Here is a 21,641-nt window from a genome sequence, read left to right on the forward strand (position 1 = left end):
ATTGCCTTGATATTCTAGAAGCAGAAAGTAAAATAGAAATCAAAATAATCCACCCATCACCTCCTGAAAGACACCCCAAAAGGAAAACCTCCAGGAATATTATAGCCAAATTCCAGAGCTCCCTGGTTAAGGAGGAAATATTAGAGGTACCTAGAAAGAAACAATTCAAGTATTGTGGAGCCATAAGATAACACAAGATCTAGCAGCTTCCACATTAAAGGATCAGAGGGCTTGTATTATTATATTTCAGAGGGAAAAGGAACTGGCATTACAACCAAGAATCACCTACTCAGAAAAACCTGTATAATCCTTCAGGGGGAAAAATGGGCATTCAATGAAAGAGAGGACTTTCAGGCATTTATGACAAAAAGAGCAGAGGTGAATAGAAAATTTGACTTTCAAATATAAGACCCTAGAGAAGCATAAAAATGGAAACAGAAAAAAGAAATCATAAGGGGTATCAAAAGTTTAACTGTTTACATTTCTAAATGGGAAGGTGATACTTGTAACTCATAAGAACTTTTTCATTATTAGTGCAGCTGAATTGAGTATATTTAGACAGAGGGCACAGGTGTGAGTTGAATATGAAGGGATGATATCTTTTTTTTTTGTGGGGCCATGGGGGTTAAGTGACTTGCCTGGGGTCACACAGCTAGTAAGTGTAAAGTGTCTAAGGCCGGATTTGAACTCAGGTACTCCTGAATCCAGGGCCGGTGCTTTATACTTAGCCATCTAGCTGCCCCTGGGATGATATCTTTTAAAAAAATAAAATTAAGGGATGAGAATAATGTGCTGGGAGAAAGGGAAAGGGAGAGATGGAATGGGGTAAAGTGTCTCACATAAAAGAAGCAAAAGAAAGCTTATAGAGTGGAGGGGAAGATGAAGGAGATACAAGGGAGGGAGGGAACCTCACTATCACCAGAATTGACTCAACGAGAGAATAACATATACATGCAATTGGGTATAGACATCTATCTTACTTTGCAGGAAAGTAGGAGGAGAGGGTGATAAAGTAGGGGGTGAATGAAAGAAAGGAGGGCAGACAGGAGGCCTTCCTTGTAGTAAGAAGCAAAACACTTTTGAGGAGGGATAGGATGAAAGAAGATAGAAAATACAGTAAATATCATGGGGAGGCAGTAGGATGGAGGGAAATTCAATTAGCAATACCTGTGAAAAAATTGAAGCAAGTTTGATAGGCTTCAGTTCTCAAACACATAGAGAACTGAGTCAAATTTGTTAAAATAAGAGCCATACCCCAGTTGATAGATGATTAAAGGATATGAAATTTTCAGATGAAATAATAAAAGCTACCTATAGCCATATAAAAAAAATCTTCTAACTCACTATTGACTGATTGAGAGAAATGCAGGTGAAAACAATTCTGGATACTACCTCATACTTATTGTATTGCATTAATAGGACAGCAGAGAAAAATGACAAATTTTGTAGGGGATGGGGGAAAATGAGACATTAATACACTATTGATAAATTTGTAAAGTGATTCAAACATTCTCTAGAGCAATTTGGAACTATGGCCAAAGGGCTATAAAACCATGCATACTTTTTGACCTAGTAATACCACTACTAGGTTGGTATCCAAAAAGAGATAAACAACAACAATAACAACTAAAAGAAAACCAAAAATTTGAATTCGAAATTGGGAAGATGCCCATCAATCAGGGAATGGCTGAAAAAACTGTGGGATGAGAGTATGATGGAACACTATTGTGTTATGAGAAATGATGAGCAAGATGCTATCAGAAAAACTTATAAAGACTTACATGATCTGTTGCAAAGTGAAATGTACAAAATAACAGCAATATTATAAGATGATCTGCTTTGAATGACTTAGTTATTTTCAGCAATATAATAATCTAAGACAACTCTGAAGGACTTATGAAAAATGCAATCCAATTACAGAGAAAGAACTGGTGGTATCTGAATCCAGATTGAAGCATAATTTTTTTGTTAGTTCCTTTTTCTAAAGTGTTTTTTGTCTGTTTTCTCTCACAACCTGACTAATGTGGAAATGTTTCACATGACTACACATGTATAAATTATATTAATTGCTTGAGTTCTTAAGGGACAGTGGGAAGTGAGGGAGGAAGAAAATTTGGAACGCAAAATTTTTAAATTGATGTTAAAATTTGTTTTTATGTCATTTTGGAAAAAAATTCTAAATATAAAAAAAGTAATTGGGGAAAAATAAAAGCTATGTTATATCAATTCCCAGATCTTTATAAATTTATTTTCTACTTCCTTAATGAGATAGTATCTCTTCCTTCTACCTTTGAGAAATCATATCAGGAGCTGCCTTAAAGATTCAGCTTCTGATTCCTATTCCCTGGGAATTCCAAGTTGGTATGTAGTAGGAAACACATAAAGTATTTTACAAAACACTCTTGTAATCATCAACTTTGCTGAAAATGTAGTTGGCCTGCTCCTTTTTTCCCCTCTGGTCCAGGCAAAGGGACCTAATGAATTTGATTTTAATGCTGACCGGGGGCTGCCTAATCCCACTGCTGCTTCTAGTGACAAGATCTGTTCTGTTCCTGTCTTGTTTACATTCTCTTTGAGATTTTGTATTAATACATTGTTGATGTAGTGGACAGAACACTGGCCATAGAGTCAGTAGTACCTGAAATCAGATCTAGCCCAAAACACTTATTAGTGATGACCCTGGAAAAGTCACTTAATCTTGTTTGCCTCCAAATTAAAAAAAATACTTTATAGGACTTCTTCCCAGACTTTTAGATGATGTAAAGCTGACAAGAGATGGTTAATATGTTAATTTATAATATCAAGATCAGTCTTTACCAAGAAAACCCCAAATGGCATCATGAAGAGTTGAAAACAACTGAAATGACTGAACAATACTACCAAAAGTAGGACAAAGGACAACAATTATATTAAAATACAGTAATTAAAACATTTTTCACATTCAAATTCACATAATCCCTGAAATCTGTCCATAGATTCTAGGTTAAGAACACCCAAAATTTTACAGATGAGGAAATTGAGACCTAGTTGGGTTCAGTGACTTGTCTGACACTACAAAGCTAGTGAATAACAGTTTTGTAAGTAGAACCCAGATTTTCTAATCCCTAATACACTATTCTTGCAGATATACTACATCATTTCTCATTCAGTAGTATTCCTAATGTGAGTCAACATTGTGGAGGTGGTAATCAAATTAGCTAAAAGCATTAAAATGAGCAAAAATAACACTTTGCCAGTATTAGGTACATGTGTATTATTGTCTTTAGTCAGCCAATAAACATGTATTAAGCAACTATTATGTGCCAGGCCCTCTACTGAGTCCTAAGGATACAAAGAAAAGAAAAAGGCAGTCTCTACTCTTGAGGAGTTCACAATATAATAGAGAAGAAGATATGAAAATATAAGTGTACACATCACATGTGTATATATGGATACGTACACATACAGAATTCCATTCATGCATACATATATTTAGAAATACTCAGTGGATAAAAGGCACTAGAATTAAGAGTATCAGAAAAGGCTTTATGTAGAAGATGAAATTTAGTTGAGATTTGAATGAAGCGAGGAGGCCGATGTGAGGGAAAGCATTCAATGAAAGGTGAATGACAGTGAAAATATCTAGAGTTGGAAGATGGAGGGTCTTTGAAAAACAGAAAGGAGGTCAGAGTCAATGGATCATTGACTATGAGGGGAAGGGGGTAAGGTGTAAGAACACTGGAAATGTGGGGGGAAGGGGAAGTTATGGATGGCTTTAAGCTCAATACTCCCCATGTACCAAAACAACAAATAGAAAACTTTATATTTGACCCTGAAGGCACTAGGGAGTCATTGGTGTTTACTCAAGAGGTACATGACATGGTCAGACCTATGCTTTAGTAAGATCATTTTGATAGCTGAGTGGAAGATAAACTGTAATGGAGGAGCCTTTGTGGCAGGCCAACTAACTAGCCAGCTATTTCAATAGTCAAGATCTGAAATAATGAGGATCTATATTTGGATGGCAGTAGCATCAGAGGAGAGAAGGGGTTATATATGAGAGATCTTACAAACGTAAAATTGGTGGGCCTTAGTGACAGATTAGATATGGGGGGGCAATAGAGATTGAGAAGTTAAAAATGACACCTAGGTTGGGAGCCTGTGTGAATGGGAGAGGTTGCTGGTGCACTTGGCAGTAATAGGGAAATTCAGAAATGTAGAGGGTTTGAGGACAATATTTTGAAGCACATCCCTACAAATATGATCAGAATGATTAAGAGGTTTGAAATAATATCACTGAGAAATGATAAAGGTAATTGGGGATATATGAATTAGAACTGGTAAAAAGGAAGACTTATCAGTGATATGATAGCTATCTTTAAATATTTGAAAGGAGATTTTTTTCCCCCATAGAACAAGATAGAAATTACAGGACAAAAAATAAATAAAACACCATTTCCCCCAAACAGTTACAGTTGTCTGAAAATGAAATGAGCTGCCTTACGAAAAATGAGCTTACTATCACAAGAAGTGTTGAAGTAAGAATTGGATATCTATCTTTCAGGGATGTTGCAAAGTAATTACTGAATAGATGGAAGACTAGATGACGTTTGAGAAACCTTTAAAGTTTGACTCTATGATTTTATGAAACAATTACTCCATGTCAAATGATACTCTTAGTAATGTCATGGATACAATTACAAAAAAGAGACTGTTCTAATACAAACCATACCGTTTCCCAGAGCCTCTCCACTGTGAAGCAGTAGAGTGTAATAAATAAAGGATTGCCTTTAAAGACAGGAAGGCTTACATTCATGTAGTGTCTAAGATATATATTATATGTATGGTCCTGGGGAAGTCAATTAACTTCTCAGTCTTCTAGTCAACTTTCCAAGACTGTATACTCCAGAAAGGATGCCACCTTACATTGGTACAGGAGATTTTTCTTTACATAAGAGTTCCCTATATCCTAGTCCCTCATGCATTTTTATACCACACTTTATCATTAACATTATTTCTACTACTTATACTCCTGTTGTTGTTGCTGGTCCTTTGTACTCAAAGAGGACGAATGACATCATGATGTTGGACCCAAGTACATTGTGTTTGACTATGACTGATCAGACAAACACAAGCTTGGTAGGCTCTACCACAGGTTGGACACAAATAGTGTCCATTTGAACATCTGGAATGGAGATGTCTCTAGATTTGTGCATCAAACATTTCCTTTGAGCTACTGTGATTCTCCATTGCTCATAGGGCACAGCATTTTCTTTGATGCAGGCATGCCATGCTGGGTGGTCCTGCGTGAGTATCTCCCCTGTATTACAATTGATAATAATGTTCTTCTGAGAGACTTTGAGTGTCCTTGTACTGCTTCTTCTGATCTCTGTGTGAGCACTTACATTGTGCGAGTTCTCAAAAAAAAATAGTCTTTTAGGCAAAAATCTGTTTGGCATTTGCATAGCTCTCTGTAGTAATTTGAATGTTTGGCAGGTCAGCTGGAGAGAGGACTTCAGTATCTGGTACCTTATGTTGCCAGGTAACCTTCAGACTCTTTCTAAGACATTTCAAATGTAAGTGGTTAAATTTTCTGTCATGGCACTGGTAGACTGTCCAGGTTTTACAGGTATACAACAATGAGGTCAGTACATCTTCTAATGGGAATAATTTGGCATTTGGGAAGTTGAAAAAAGCCTTTGGATACCCATTTTATTGTTCAATCTGACACATTCATTGAGTAATGCTTGGCAAAGTATATCTGCAAACTGACTGAAGGTTAATTTTTTTCCCCCTGCTGTGATAAGTACACTCATTCGAATTAACTTTCAGTAACTTCCTGTAGGCAATCACCTGCAGATGCCCACCTGTAGGAGAGAAGAGCAGCTATGTTCTAATATAAATAGACCAGAATAATGAGACATTTTTCCATTTCTCTTCAAGAAAGGAAGCATCTTGCTCCCGCTGTTCAATACATTTTTCAGAGCATGTGACGATCAAAAAAAGTTCTTTAAAAAGAGAAAAAAGCTATGAACAAGGTTAAAAAAGATGAGTAGGAAATTAAAGAAAATTCATCCTGCAGTGGTGCAAGTTAGTACCATGCACCTGGCAAATCAGCTCCTAAGTGAAGTGATTCTATGTGAGAGAAATGCTTGCTAAGCAGCAGAGCCAAAAAAGACAAGTGGGTGACAGTGTATTGAAAATTAGATAGAAGGTTGCAATGTGATACTGTGGTAAAAACTGGAGATGTAATGAGATGAGACAGAGCAAAGGAAAAACTAGATTGAATAACAGGAAAGAAATTCTAAGTGTGAGGTCGATTACACTGCCAAATAGCTTTCCAAGAAGTGGTGGGAACTCTATCTCCTGCTTCATTTCAAAGGATACTGGGAAATCAAATTGAGGGTATAAAGCTGGGGTCATAGATGTATTTCAGCTATTGGTTAGCAGGATGATTAAATAAGTTTTTATCTCAAACAAAGAGAATTTTGCCCTTTTTCTAATTTCATGGCTTCCATTCTCAGTAGAAAATAAGCAACAATTAATAGCTGATCTTGATGCTAGCCTTTTGTGAAAACTACTCATCCTGGCCACTTGTTAAGTTGGTTTAAAAACAAATATGTCTTTTCTGGCCTGGTGCATACTTCTTTTATATACAAGCTCAAATTTCCTGTTATTTGGTCTAGTTTGCTTTTAGCTCTGTATCATCTTCATTGTTTCTCTATTTCTCACTATAATATCATACTGTAACATTCTATCTAAATCAGAGGGAGAACCTGAAGCACTGACTAGAAGTTGCAAAATAATCACTTTAAGCTTGACAGGAAACTCTTCCAAACAATTAGAACTGTCTGAGAGTGGAGGCTGCCTCAAGATTAGGTGGGTCTCCCTTCCTTATCATACTGAGTTTGGGCCACCATTTGTCCAGTATGTTAAAGAAGGTTTTTTTGTTTTGGTTTTATTTCATGTATGCCTTGGATTAGATGTGTGAAGTAGAAAAAGTTTAAGGGACATAATTTTGGGATAAATGATCATTTCTTAAATTATGCTAATGAGTAATTAATAAAAGGGGTCAGTGACACTCTTGAATGCCAAAGACCCCTCATAGAACCCATTCAAAGTGTATGTGCCCTTGGAAGAAATGGTGTTCCTGATAGGTGGCAATAAACCCTACTGGTTAACAATCAATAAAAGAATGAATATTATAATGAGAAGTGGTCTTATTCTAATGAGGGTCTGGGGAACATGATTCTGATCAGTTAGTTTTACACAAAGATACTCATCTCTTATCCAGACTACCCCTGCTTAGGGCAATCTAGACAAAAGGGGTTCCATATCTACTCAGACCTGGTTGACTAAAACAAAATGACTGGACTAGAATCTCTTCATCAGGTTTTTCTAGTTGAGTGGGGCAACAATTCCACCTAGATAGGTGTGGTAAATTTTTGGACAAGGTCAAAGATCTCCTTGAAAGTCTGGTCTTTGAAATAGGACAAAGGGGAAAAAACCCCCTTTCATCTTCCTAATAATTATAACAATATAGGACAGAAATAATTATTTCTCCCAGATGGCTGTTGACTCCATTATATATATAATATATTATACATATATAATATATATTATATGTATATATATATATATATATTTCTGTCATCCTTTGTGATGAAATTCAGTCAAGGAGGCAGTTACAACAAACAATAGCAACATAAACCAACAAAAAGATAAAAAATAAAAAAAAAACACTTTATTACTGGATTACAACAGTGAGAGTATAAGTACTCAAACATATATAATGAGAACCTTAGTTTTCTGGGTCTGTCCCCTCATTGGTACCTATTGAAGTTCACAACATCAGTCTGTATAGGAATGAAAAGTCTGTCATTCTGAAGTACTACAACCCCACATTGGAGCTGACAGCTATAGGATTTCTCATGTGACCAAAAGTGAGCCTTAGTTCATTTAGACAATCAAGTAAGGACTAATATCATGGGCTATCTGTAACCTATTTCTGGATCTCTATAACTGAGGATTATGCATTGACCTTAAATTGCTAATGTCATGTGGCCTACTCAGCCCCATAGGGTTTGGGCAGAATGTATGGAACCCATAACAGATGTGGAGACAGAAATCAATCTGTATTCAATGGCTGATGGCAGGAGGTACACTAATGTGATGTACTTAGGACATTCTGATATGGGTTCATGTTGAGGCAGTAATGATGTGTGTTTGTTCTTTTAATGGCTCAAAAGTCTGATTTGCTCTGACCCCTATTGCCCAAGTGTTTGGTGTGTTATTCCCCTAATTCCCAAGGATTCTCTGGTACTTTTCATGGGTTTGAAGGTATTTAATCTCAGATATTTTGCCTACTAATCTCTAAGCCTCTACTAATTGACACTGCTCTACTAATTGTATTTCCTCAATTTTAGGGATCAATCCAACACCTGGATGGTATCATTACCCCTTATGCCAACTCAGTCACTGGGGAGATAGATTATGTTCACAGATTAATTCAACTCCTATAGACTATTGATCCCACCAAGTTGTAAGTCCAAAACCTCTTGGGATTGATTGTGGGACCCTGTCTTTTTTGTTTTTTTCTTTTTTAGTAAGGCTTAAGGGGGTTAAGTGACTTGCCCAGGGTCACACAGCTAGTAAGTGTTATGTGTCTGAGGTCGGATTTGAACTCAGGTCCTCCTGAATCCAGGGCCAGTGCTCTATCCACTTTGCCACCTACCGGTCCTGGACCCTGTCTTTCAATGTCTTCCTAATGGTTGTTGGCAAGATCTGACCTGGAACTTGGGTTCTGTTTTTCTGTCTTTCTGTCTCTCTGTTTCTGTACTTCCCTGCTTCTTTTCTTAAAGAAATATTGTATTTGCAACAGATAAGGCTGTGACTCTGTGAACTGAAAAAAATTAAAAGAATGTGCTGCCAGGCGTCTAGGCCATGCCAGAATTCTTATCCAGGCAAGCCTGGTGAAGAAAAATGCTCAAGAAATCAGCCATCTTTGATACTGTTATCACTCTCCTTGTTACTCTCTTCTCTCTAGTTTTCGGAGCACTTTTCTCTTCTATTTCTCTTCCTACCTATCTGACCACTCTTCCTCTGTCTCCTTACTGGACCCTCCTCCAGATCACTGTCTAAGCATAAGTGTCCCTCAGGGTTCTGTCCTGCACCCTCTTCTCTTTTCCCTCAATACTACTTCACTTGGTGATCTTATTAGCTCTTGTGGATTTAATTACCAGTTCTGATGATTCTCAAATCTACCTATCCTGCATGAAACTCTCTGCTAACCTTCAATATCATATCTATAATTGCCTTTCAGACATCTAGGACCACATGTCCAGTAGTCTTAAATTAAATTCATCTTAAATTCAATATGTCCAAAAGAGAACTCTTATCTTTTCCTTTCCAATCCCCTACCTTTCCTATTACTGTAGAGCATAATACAATCCTCTAAGCCCTCATGATTGCAACTTGGGAGTTATCCTTGATTCCTCTTTATTTCTGACAATCCTTTTACCCCGCCCATACCTATTCTATTGTCAAGTCCTGTCAATTTTACTTTTGCAATATCCCTCCAATACACTATCTCTCCCCTGATGTTGCCACTACTGTTGTTCAGGCCCTCATCACCTCACACCTCAATTATTGTAATAGCCAACTGGTGGCTCAGCTTGCCTCAAGTCTTTCCCTTCCATTCAGTTTCTAAAGTGATTTTCTTAAAGAATATGTTGGCCCACTTACTCCTCTACTCAATAAACTCTCATGACTTCCTAATGTCTCTACTATTAAATACAAAATACTCTTTGACATTCAAAAATTTTTATATCCTCTCTCTCTCCAAACTTTCTAGTCTTTATTCACCTTATCCCCTGTCACATATTCTTGTTTGATCCAGTGACACTCACCTCCAGGCTAATCTATGAATAAGACACTCCATTTTCATCTCTGGACATTTTGTTTGGCTATCCCTCATGCCTATAACAGTCTCCCTTCTATGTTTTTATTACTGAACTCCTTTAAATCCCAACTAAAACCCCACCTTCTAGAAAAAAGCTTCTTCTAACCTCTCTTAATTCTAATGACTTCCTCTCTTAATCATCTCCTATTTATCCTGTATACAGCTTGCTTTGTGTGTGTGTGTATATACATATACATATACATATAAATATATAATAACTTAGAAAGTTATTAGTTAAAGGTGAAAGCAGGTAAAGATAAATAAAAATAGAAAATCCACAAAAATGAAACTTTAACATGATCTTATCCCCTGTTTGCCTGATTAACCAGACTAAAGTTAGAGAAAAGCAGGTACTTAGGAGGTACTTAGCAAATAGAAGAAACCCAATTGAAAATTTAAAGGGACAGGCACATAAAATCAATGAAAATAGGAGAAACATACAAACATAAAATTTCTTACCCAACATGAAGATAAGAAGATTGAGGTTCGGCTTTCCTCTTCATGGTCAGCCAAACTGTGTTTTTTAAAATCTAAATTGTGAATTCTAATCTGCCACCCTACACCCCCCTCCTCCCCCCCCCCCCCCCCCCCCCCCGCGCCCCCTCCCCTCATCTTGGGCAGGGAGAAGCTGGCTAAAATCACTGATAAATTCAGCAAGAATTTAGGCTTTTAAAGGTTTATTAAAGCTTGGATCTATTCAGTATAGCCCGATAGACAGAAACCTTTCCTTTCCTAGAAGCCCATGTGAAATTCTGCCACCAAGTCGATATCCTGAACAATAAGGAGGACTCCTGTTCTCCCTCTGCTGCCATACTACTTTCTCCTCACCAAAAAGATATTTCTTCTATGAGAGAATTCCTCTCTCCCTTCCCCAAAGGGGAGGTCCTTCAAGCTAGTTGGTTGAGAGTGGTCTCTTGCTGACATCAGTAGTACACCAACACATCACATCACTCAGGTCAGCCAGGTGTGGCCTCCATCAATCATCCTTAAGTAGGTACTTAGTCAGTTTCTCATTCTCACCCAATTCAAACAGTACTAAATCAATCAGGTGGAGCCCCTGGGAATCTGCCAAATTCCATTATTTTATCACAATACCATCATATCATCTGCAAAGAGTGATAGTTTTGTTTCCTTCTTGCCTATTCTAATTTCTTTAATTCCTTTTTCTTCTCTTATTGCTAAAACTAACATTTCTAGTACAATATTAAATAATAGAGGTGATAATGAACATCCCTGTTATACCTCTGATCTTACTGGGATGTCTCTAACTTATTCCCATTACATATAATGTTTGCTGATGGTTTTAGGTAGATACTGCTTATCATTTTAAGAAATGCTCCATCTATTCCTATTCTCTAGTTTTTTAATAGGAATGAGTGTTGTATTTTGTCAAAAGCTTTCTCTGCATTTAGTGAGATAATCATATGATTTTAGTTAGTTTTGTTATTGATGTGGTTGATTATATTGATAGTTTTCCTAATGTTACACCAGCACCGCATTCCTGGTATAAATTCCACCTGGCCATAGTCTCATTTGATCCTGTCAAATATCCTATGAAGCAGGCAGGGCAAACATTATTATCCTAATTTGGCAGACAAGGAAACTAAAGCTTAGGGAGGATAAGTGATCTGCCTAAGATCATCTTGTTTGAAGACAACAGAGTCAGGACTCTAAAACAAATCTCCTGATTTCAAGCCCAGGGTTCTTTCCATCATACTATATTGTCTCTCAAAGTAGACCCACCTTTGAACACCAGAAGGATGGTCAATTGAAATAAGCCAGTAACTTCATGAAATCAGTTTAGCTAAAGTGACTAAATTTATTATGTGTGCTGTGGACATAGCTTAAGTGGGTTTGCTGCCAGTTGGAGAATCCCACTCCAAGGAGCATCTTTAACACATTATTATAGTCCCATAAGCTGTCTGTCACCAGGTTAGTTAAGAGAGTAAAGGTATTCAAAGTGGAAAAACGTAGGTCTGTAAAGAATTAATTGTTATTTGAGGTTTTTATGCCCCAGTGCACACTGGCCTGGGGCTCCGCAAACTGCACAGTGCTCCACCCACTGGTTGTAGCCATTGCCATGGCGCTGGCACCTCATGTCATCATCACTCACCTACGTCTACATGGGCCTGGCAAAATTATAATGATTGGAAGCCTAGTGAGGGCAGTCATGTGACTGTCAGAGCGGCCATCCCATTGACTGGGGTTGGTGTGGGGTTTTTCTAGGATTAGGGGAGGAAAATTGAGCATTCTAGCTGGATGCTGGAACATATTCTCAGCTGATTCCTGGGCAGTGGTACCTTTTGAGGTTGCATAATTTCCCTTTCCCCATTTTATTTCCTTTCCCTTGATCCTACTGATCCTGTTTGTGTTTTTTTTTTTTAAGTTCATTCTTGTTAAAATAAATCCTGTTCTGTTTTGAGGGAGGCTGCCAGTCTCCTTCCTTGCCCCAATATTGTGGCGAGCCGCTTAGCTAACACTCCCCAATTAAAAATTGGTCCCCACAGGGCACAATCCCTTTGCTACCTCAACTGTACATGAAATGCAAGTTGATCACCATTGGTTAGATTACGAATTCTGGTGAATAATACATCACTTGTACAAAAACACATATTGCATTCATTACTGTATTTCAGACATTATTAGAATGGGTGAATTAAACTTCAAATATTGATAGGTATCATTTAGTTTTATTGGATAATGTGTGTAGTCTTTGAAATTAGGCTTTTTTTTCTTGCTTTAACTTATTTTCTCAGAAAAATACAGGTAAACTCTATTACAATCAGGTTTCTTTGGTTTATGGTCTCTCTGGTATATAAATGAATTCTAAAAGATGATTCAGAAAAGATGAGTTTAGGCAGCTACTATCTTTGAACTAACACACCAGTGAGCCCTTTATCTGAATAATATACTCTCTCTCTCTCTCTCTCTCTCTCTCTCTCTCTCTCTCTCTCTCTCTCTCTCTCTCTCTCTCTCTTTCTCTCTCTCTCTCTTTACAAGGTCTGTCTGAATCCAGGGCTGGTACTTTATCTACAGTGCCACCTTGCTGCCCCTCTGAATGTTATTCTTAAGTAATCAAAGTAAACTGTATATTTCAGTTAGAGTTCAGTGAAAATAAATATATAATTTTATGGCATACATGTTCATGGAACCCCCTGAAATGTATCCATTTATCCTCTTGGGCATTTGTGGACCCCAGAATAAGAACCCTTGACTTAAGGATCTTGTTATCCACTTAGTCCCACATTGTTGCATCTATTCACCATGTCTCTGAATTGATCTTCATTTCCAGACAATGTGCATATCTTGTAGCTAACAGGCTGGTGTCTTTCCCACCAAGTTCTTGAAGGGTTATTGATCACTGACTGCATTGTCATTTGGAGGTGAGCTCTACATTTTGGGAAGGAGAAGGTCTTAGGAACATCTAAATCATATTTTGTGATATATTTAAAAATGTTTCAAAATCTATTGACAGAATGAGTAGTAATAAAGATATAAAGAAGGTATTGATGAATTACTTTGGTAGAAACCCTTATTTGCATAGCACCAAAGCTGTTCTTAAAGGTCCTTTCACATATCTTAACTCATAGAATCATAGATTTATAGCTAGAAGGGAGTAAAAAGTTCATCCTGTCCAACCACCTATAGATGAAGAACATGAAAAACAAAATTTTAAGGTGGCTTGTCCAAAGTTATAAAAATAGTAAGTGGCAGAATCAGGATTTGAACTTAGATCCAGTGGTTTTAGAACATCTAGGTGGCATAATAGATAGACCATTGGGCCTGAAGTCTCATACCCCTGAGTACAATCTAGCCTCAAGCATTACTAGCTATATGACCACGGGAAGTCACTTAACCTTTTTTGCCTCAGTTCCTCATCCTCAACTAGATGGAGAATAAAATGAAAAACCACCCTAGGATCTTCCCCCCATCCCCTATAAAAACAAAACAAAACAAAAATATAAATGGGGTCATGAAAACTTAGACATAATTGAAGAACAACAGCCAGTGATTTAGCATATGTGTTACACTGCTTGTTAAGATAAGAATTAATAATTATAGCTAGCATTTATATAGCATTTTAAAGTTTGCAAATCACTTCACAAATATGCTCATTTTATGCTCACAACAACTCTGGGAGATAGAAAATAATAATAAAGTGACTTTTATTATCCCCATGCTATAGATGAGTAAACTAAGGCAAACAAGTTAAAGAATTTACCTGTACTTATATAACTTTTCATAGTTTGCACTTCTTCTTTTGAAAACTATTCATAGGGGCATCTAGGTGGCACAGTGGATAGAGCACCAGCCCTGGATTCAGGAGGACCTGAGTTCAAATCTGGCCTCAGACACTTGACACTTACTAGCTGTGTGACCCTGGGCAAGTCACTTAATCCCCATTGCCCCACAAAATAATAATAATAATAACAACAAGAACAACAACAATAATAATAAGTGGACAATAGATGTTCAACCATATTGGGTATTGAGATCATACTGTGCCCAGCATGCCCCAAGCCACAACAAGAGCCTCATTTTGCTTTGAAGTGGTTAGCACTCTTTTTAGTTACCATTTATATTCCTATAAGAAACAATCATGGTAAATAAATATTAGTTTAAAAGAATGCTTGCTTGGAGCACAGAAATATTTGTATTTTGAAAAAATCATTTCAAGTAATGTAAAACTCCACAGGTGAAAAAAGTCTGTAAAATTTCCCGTGATTATAATCACAGATAACCTTTAAAGCTTTATTATTTTTCTTATTCAGAGAATATTAAATGAATCAAGCTTTTAGAACTTAATATTTATGCTGAAAATATTAATACAGCAGTTGTTTAATTACAAACAGACTTTATTTCTAAAATAATTCACTCACAGAGGAAAGATAATAGTCAATGTAAATTGAGAATATTACACATTTATTAATAAATGCTGAAGTCATGATACTTCCATTGAGAGAATGTTTATTCTATTCTATATTTTTTACAAAAAAACTTTTCACTTTTATTAACTCTATTCAATGTTCTTCATCCTAATTTCTAAAACTTTCCATAGTTGTACAGATGACTAGGTTGAAAAGATTATATGTTTTCTTATTTCTAATTCCTAACCCAGATAATTATCTAAGTAGTTCCTTTTAATCTTCTTAAAAATCTCAGAATGCATCTGGTCATCCATTTCAATCTGTACCTACAAAGATATAGTTTGTTGTGGGATTTCAGGAACACCTCTATAAAATTTACTCTTGTAGGTAGAAAAGTGGTTTAATAGACATGAGTGAACATTTCTGAAAAGACCAATTGTAAACTATTATCATTCCTGGGGGCAGGTAGGTGGCACAGTGGATGAAGCACCAGTGCTGGATTCAGGAGGATCTGAGTTTGTATCCACCCTCAAACACTTGACACTTACTGGCTGTGTGACCCTGGGCAAGTCACTTAACCCTCATTGCCCTGCCCTCCCCCCCAAAAAATTATCATTCCCCTGAAAGATTTTTTCAAATCACTAATTAGAGAAACGAATCACAGTGACTCTAAAGTTTCACATCACATCTGACAAATTCACCAAGATGATAAAAGATGGAAACAGTCAATGATGAAAGAGATACCTAGAGACAGGTACACTAACACACTGCTTGATGCAACTGTGAATTGGTTTAACTATTCCAAAAAGAATGTTAAAAAAATGTGACTAGGGGCAGCTGGGTGGTGCAGTGGATGGAGCTCCGGCCCTGGAGTCAGGGGTACCTGGGTTCGGATCTGGCCTCAGACACTTGGCACTTGCTGGCTGTGCGACCCTGGGTAAGTCACTTAACCCCAATTGCCTCACCAAAAAAACAAACAAACAAAAAAACAATAAAAAAAAATGTGACTAGAACATTCATACCATTTATCCCAAAGATTTCCATTGCTAGACATACACCTTAGCGAATGTCAAAGTTCTGGCTTCATCACTTAGTAACTATCTTGTACTAGTCAAGATACTACCTCTCTGATTCTAAGTTTTATTACCTATAAATCAGGGCTAATGTTCTACAAATATCACATGATTGTTAGGAGGAAAGTGCTTTGTAATCCTAAAGGCACTAAGTTGTAACTATGGAAGGATGATCACAATCTTCTTATTTAAAGGAAATGGTACTTTGATCATGAGGTATCCTTGGTGACCATTTAGCACAATCTTATTTAACAGGTGAGGAAACTGAGGCTTAGTGTGGTTAAGTAATTTGCCAGATGTCCCACATTGAGACAAAATTTTTAGTAAAATATGATCATGTTCATCAATCGTGACTGGTAAGAGATTGACAAAGATGGCTTGTTAGCCTCTTGTAGTTATAAAGAAAAAAAAAGGGCACCAAGTGGTTACTTCTTCAGGTTTTCTTACTTTTTGAGCAAGAGGAGGTCCATTAAGCAGCAATCAAATCTGATTGGTCAACTTGATGTGGAGTTGGGCTATACTAAAATAAAGGGCTACACCAGACCACCTTCACCCTTGGACTACTTATTCAAAGAATGCACATCCTTTTCAAAAGGTAGGCTCAATAGTATCTCATTAGAGGACAGGTCTTTCTATCTAGAGAAAAGATTTGCCTCCTTATCCTGACACAGTGCTTCTTTCCACTCCAGACCACATTCCTAGAAGTTTATGGCCCTGACCAGGATTAAGGAGAGCCAATTATATCTTATCAAGAAAGACTTATCTTATCAAGTCAGGATTGTGAAAGAATGGTGGGAGGGAAATTAGGTCAGAACCTACAAGATATTTATTCAAATAATAATTTCTCAAAATTCTCCATTTGATTCTCAAGGGCATGGTCCCTAACTGATGAATCACTAACTATTACAAATACTTCAACTATGGGGCTGATGATGGGTAACAAAGTGAGGAGGAAATGGAGAAATATTGGGTGACACTTGAGAAAACCATAGAGGAAGGTCCCCTTTATTAAGTAGACCTTACAGATAAAGTTCACAAATGGAAAAAGGAAACAGCAAATTGAGATTCAAGGATGTTTCTCCTGTTCTTCTGGAAATACCTGATGCAGTTTTGTGGTTTGGGTTTGGTCTCAGAGTAGTTCTTCCCCAGTTCACTGTCTTTTTGGACACAGTCAGTCACTTATTGAAATCTTCCTATTAAAAATCTCTTGCAAAATAGATCTAAACAGAACTTTAAATTACTTTGTCAATAAACCAGGTCAGATAATGAAACATTTAAGGAGTCATTAAAGGAAAAATTTATGATCCCTATGTCTCTATTATTATAAAATGAAATTCAGAACCTTTTAGACTAGTTGTCTGCACAATTTGAGGTTGTCCAATCATTACATATGACATTCAGATACAAGCAGAAAATAGGAACCCAATTTTTATACTTGGCATTATTCAATACCCCATTAGGAGGATGAGATTCCACTAAGGAATCTCAAAATCTTTTTTTTTTTTTTTTTTTTTTTTTTTGGGGGGCAATGGGGGTTAAGTGACTTGCCCAGAGTCACACAGCTAGTAAGTGTCAAGTGTCTGAGGCCGGATTTGAACTCAGGTACTCCTGAATCCAGGGCCGGTGCTTTATCCACTGCGCCACCTAACTGCCCCCTCAAAATCCTTTTTATAAAATAGTGGATCCTAATAATAAAATGAATTCATGTAAAAGTTACCAGATTAACTTCATTGGCAACAAAAGTTTCAGGGAATATATACAAAAATAGATTGAGCATGTTATTTATTTATTTATTTGTTTATTTGTTTATTTATTTATTTATTCATTCATTCATTCATTCATTTATTTATTTGTTTGTTTGTTTGTTTGTTTGTTTGTTTATTTTTTTAGTGAGGCAATTGGGGTTAAGTGACTTGCCCAGGGTCACACAGCTAGTAAGTGTTAAGTGTCCGAGGCCGGATTTGAACTCAGGTACTCCTGACTCCAGGGCCGGTGCTCCACTGTGCCACCTAGCTGCCCTGAGCATGTTATTTTACAAGAGTACATATCAAATAAGGTATTTACATTAAAATATTTTAAACTTCTAGCCATGATTAAATGAATAACCCCAAGAAAAGTGAATCTCTTAGACCACAAGATAGACCACAAGCCATACTGACATAGCTTTCCTTAGCACAGAACTCAGACAATTGTAATAACTAAATAACAAAATCATATCATGTTTTCTCAAATCTTTGCATTCTTTGCCTAATTATCTTCATACAATTATAAGAAATTATGATGCCTTAATTTACACATAAATATATAGCTAGTAGCAGATGTCAAGGCTAAATACTTAATTGCTCAGTGTTTGGAATTTAGAAAGCCTGAAAATTCCAGGCCAAATAGTTCAAATCTTATACCTGCATTTCACTATATTAACACAGATGTAGTTCAGCATTAATCGAAGAGATAAGGGTCTAATATTGTGTTGTCATGAGACATCTGACATGATTATAGTAATTTACCTTTAAAGAATATGGATATAATTATACTGGAAGGGAATAAATTTCCCATAACTTTATGCCAATTCCAGGTAAAAGTTATGCATATGGCCAATTGCATCCAGACAGGGTTAAAGTTATCCAGGTGATATATTTTCCATTCCAAGAAATGTCATTTTGGGGAAATTAAGTCAGGAGATTCATACCTTAGCCTTTGCCAATAGTAAAGATAACGAAGTTTATCAGGACTACAAAAATTTATTCAATATTCTTTTCTTTCCTTTGTTTTTAACTGTATCACTAGAAATTAAGAAAACTACATTATAGAATCCCACATAGAGAATGATTATGTGACAGTTTACTTAAATACTTAGAATCTAATAAGCACACACACACACACACACACACACATATATACATATGTCTTATTCACACCTTACAGCAAAATTAAATTCCACTCAAAGGATTAATTTTGTTCTAAGGGGCAAATATGAAATACCTTTAGAGAGGCATATATGTATATATGTATGTCACATGTTTCATCTAAGGGTGCCTATCATTTATGCAGGTTTCATATGTCATGAATATCTTTATATATATATGTATATATATATGTGAGGAATAAAATAATTATGAGAGACAAAACCATATACATATTTGTGTGTATATATATATATATATATGTAAGGAATAAAATAATTATGAGAGACAAATTACATATGTATATATCTATATGTGTGTATATATCCATGTCTATACCAATGTCTATAACTATCACTATGTCTATAGCATCTATGTCTATCTACATCTATATCTATCTATCTCTATCTCTCTATCTCAAATCTCTTCATGATTTATGTAACCTCCAGAAATGATAGACACCCTTAGATGAAATTCAGTTTACCTTATAAGTAGGCTTGAAAACTTCATTTTCATTTGGTACAAGGATTCACATTTTATATCCCATTTCACAATGTAGAAAAATTCTTGTACAGGGTTGATAAGAATTCAGGGCTAGATGGTCCTAAGAATACTTGTAGATTTACAAAGGACATTTTACAAGGTAAAATTTCCAAGTTTTTTTTCATAATATTTTTGTAAATACTTGATTAAAAATCTATGTAAATTGGGGCAGCTAGGTGGTACAGTGGATAGAGCACCGGCCCTGGATTCAGGAGGACCTGAGTTCAAATCTGGCCTCAGACACTTAACATTTACTAACTGTGTGACCCTGGGAAAGTCACAACCCCAATTGCCTCACCAAAAAAATTAAAAAATAAAATAAAAAATCTATGTAAATCCTTCACTAAAAAGTAACTACAGGGGCAGCTAGGTGGCACAGTAGATAAAGCACTGGCCCTGGATTCAGGAGGACCTGAGTTCAAATCTGGCCTCAGACACTAGACACTTATTAGCTATGTGACCCTGGGCAAGTCGCTTAACCTTCATTGCCCCACAATAAAAAGTAACTACAAATAGCTTAGTTAACAATCTCATAATTTTATTTTTTTTATTTAGCCATTTATTTTTCCCCAATTACATGTAAAAACAATTTTAATGTCCATTTTTAAACCTTTGTCTTCCAAATTCACTTCCTCCGTCCCTCCCCCCCTTAAGACCACAAGCAATTCAATATAAATTATACATTTGTAGTCATTTCCACCTTAGGTTGTGAAAGAAAAAAGTCCCCCCCCAAAAGAAAAAACTTAAGAAAAAGAAAGTAAAAAAAAATATGCATCAATCTGTATTCAGTTACCATTAGTTCTTTCTCTGGAGATGAATTGCATTTTTCATACATTCTTTAGAGTTGTCTTGAATCATTGCATTGCTGAGAATAACCAAGTCATTCATAGCTGATCATCTTACAATATAGCCATTATTTTGTATATAGTACCTCTCACTTTGCATCAGCTCATTTAATCTTTTTTTTCTTTCCAGGTTTTTCTGAGAAAGTCCTACTCATTGTTTCATATAGCACAACCCTGTTCCATCATAATCTCATCCCACAATTCATTCAGCCCCTCTCCAATTTATGGGCATCTCTTCAATTCTGAATTCTTTGCACTAGAAAAGGGCTGTCATAACTATTTTTTGTATATATAAGTCCTTTAACTTTTTGTTTTTTGTCTTTCTGGATACTGACCTAGTACTGGTATTACTAGGTAAAAGAGTATGCATGGTTTCATAGCCCTCTGGCCATAGTTCCAAAATGCTCTACAGAATGTTTGAAACAGTTTAAAACTCCACCAACAGTGCATCAATGTCTCATTTCCCCCATATGGCCTACAACATTTTTTATTTTCCTTTGCTTTCCTATTATTCAGTCAAATAAATATGAGGTAGTACCCCAGAATTATTTTGACTTGCATCTTTCTAATAAATACTGAGTTAGAGCATTTTTCATTATATATGTGTGTGTGTGTGTATGTGTGTGTGTGTATGAAATATATATATATATATATATATAGAGAGAGAGAGAGAGAGAGAGAGAGAGAGAGATAGCTTTGATTATTTCATCTGAAAGCTGTTCATATCTTTTGATCATTTATTAATTGGGGAATGGCTCTTATTTTAACAACTTTGATTCAGTTCTTATGTGTTTGAGAAATGAGGCCTTTATCAGACAAAATTGCTTCAAAATTTAATCACAGTTGGGGCGGCTAGGTGGCACAGTGGATTAAGCACTGGCCCTGAATTCAGGAGTACCTGAGTTCAAATCCGGCCTCAGACACTTGACACTTACTAGCTGTGTGACCCTGGGCAAGTCACTTAACCCCCATTGCCCCACAAAAAAACAAACAAACAAAAATTTAATCACAGTTACTATTGTTAACTGAATTTTCATTTACCCTACCCGTTCTCTATGTCATTTACTCTATTATCTATTTCCTTTCACCCTTTCCCTCCTCAAAGGTGTTTTGCTTCTGACTGCTCCCTCCCCCAACCTACCATCCTTTCTATCAACTTCCCCCTCTTATCCCCTTCCCCTTCTACTTTCCTGCAAGGTAAAATAGATTACCATACTCAATAAAGTGTGTATGTTATTTCCTCTTTGAGCCAATTCTGATGATAGTAAGGTTCATTCACTCCCCATCACCACCTTCTTCCCCTTGTGGTGAATAAAATTATATGTTGGATCACCCTATTATTGTCCCAAATTTAGGGAATATAGCTCGGGTTTATTATATATTTATTACTTAGAAATTAGAGGCTACTGCACCAGTTTTGGGGCATTAAGCATTTATTACAGCATATTAAATATTAGCAAAGAGAACAC

At 36.4% G+C, this 21,641-nt stretch overlaps 1 pseudogene; it reads right to left on the reverse strand.

Annotated features, from left to right (window-relative positions):
- LOC122755200 overlaps positions 1 to 14,479 on the reverse strand; it is a 28,542-nt pseudogene extending 14,063 nt beyond the window's left edge.
- Between the last annotated feature and the right edge of the window lie 7,162 nt (positions 14,480 to 21,641).

Source organism: Dromiciops gliroides, chromosome 4 (assembly GCF_019393635.1).
Source record: "Dromiciops gliroides isolate mDroGli1 chromosome 4, mDroGli1.pri, whole genome shotgun sequence".
Taxonomy (NCBI): domain Eukaryota; kingdom Metazoa; phylum Chordata; class Mammalia; order Microbiotheria; family Microbiotheriidae; genus Dromiciops; species Dromiciops gliroides.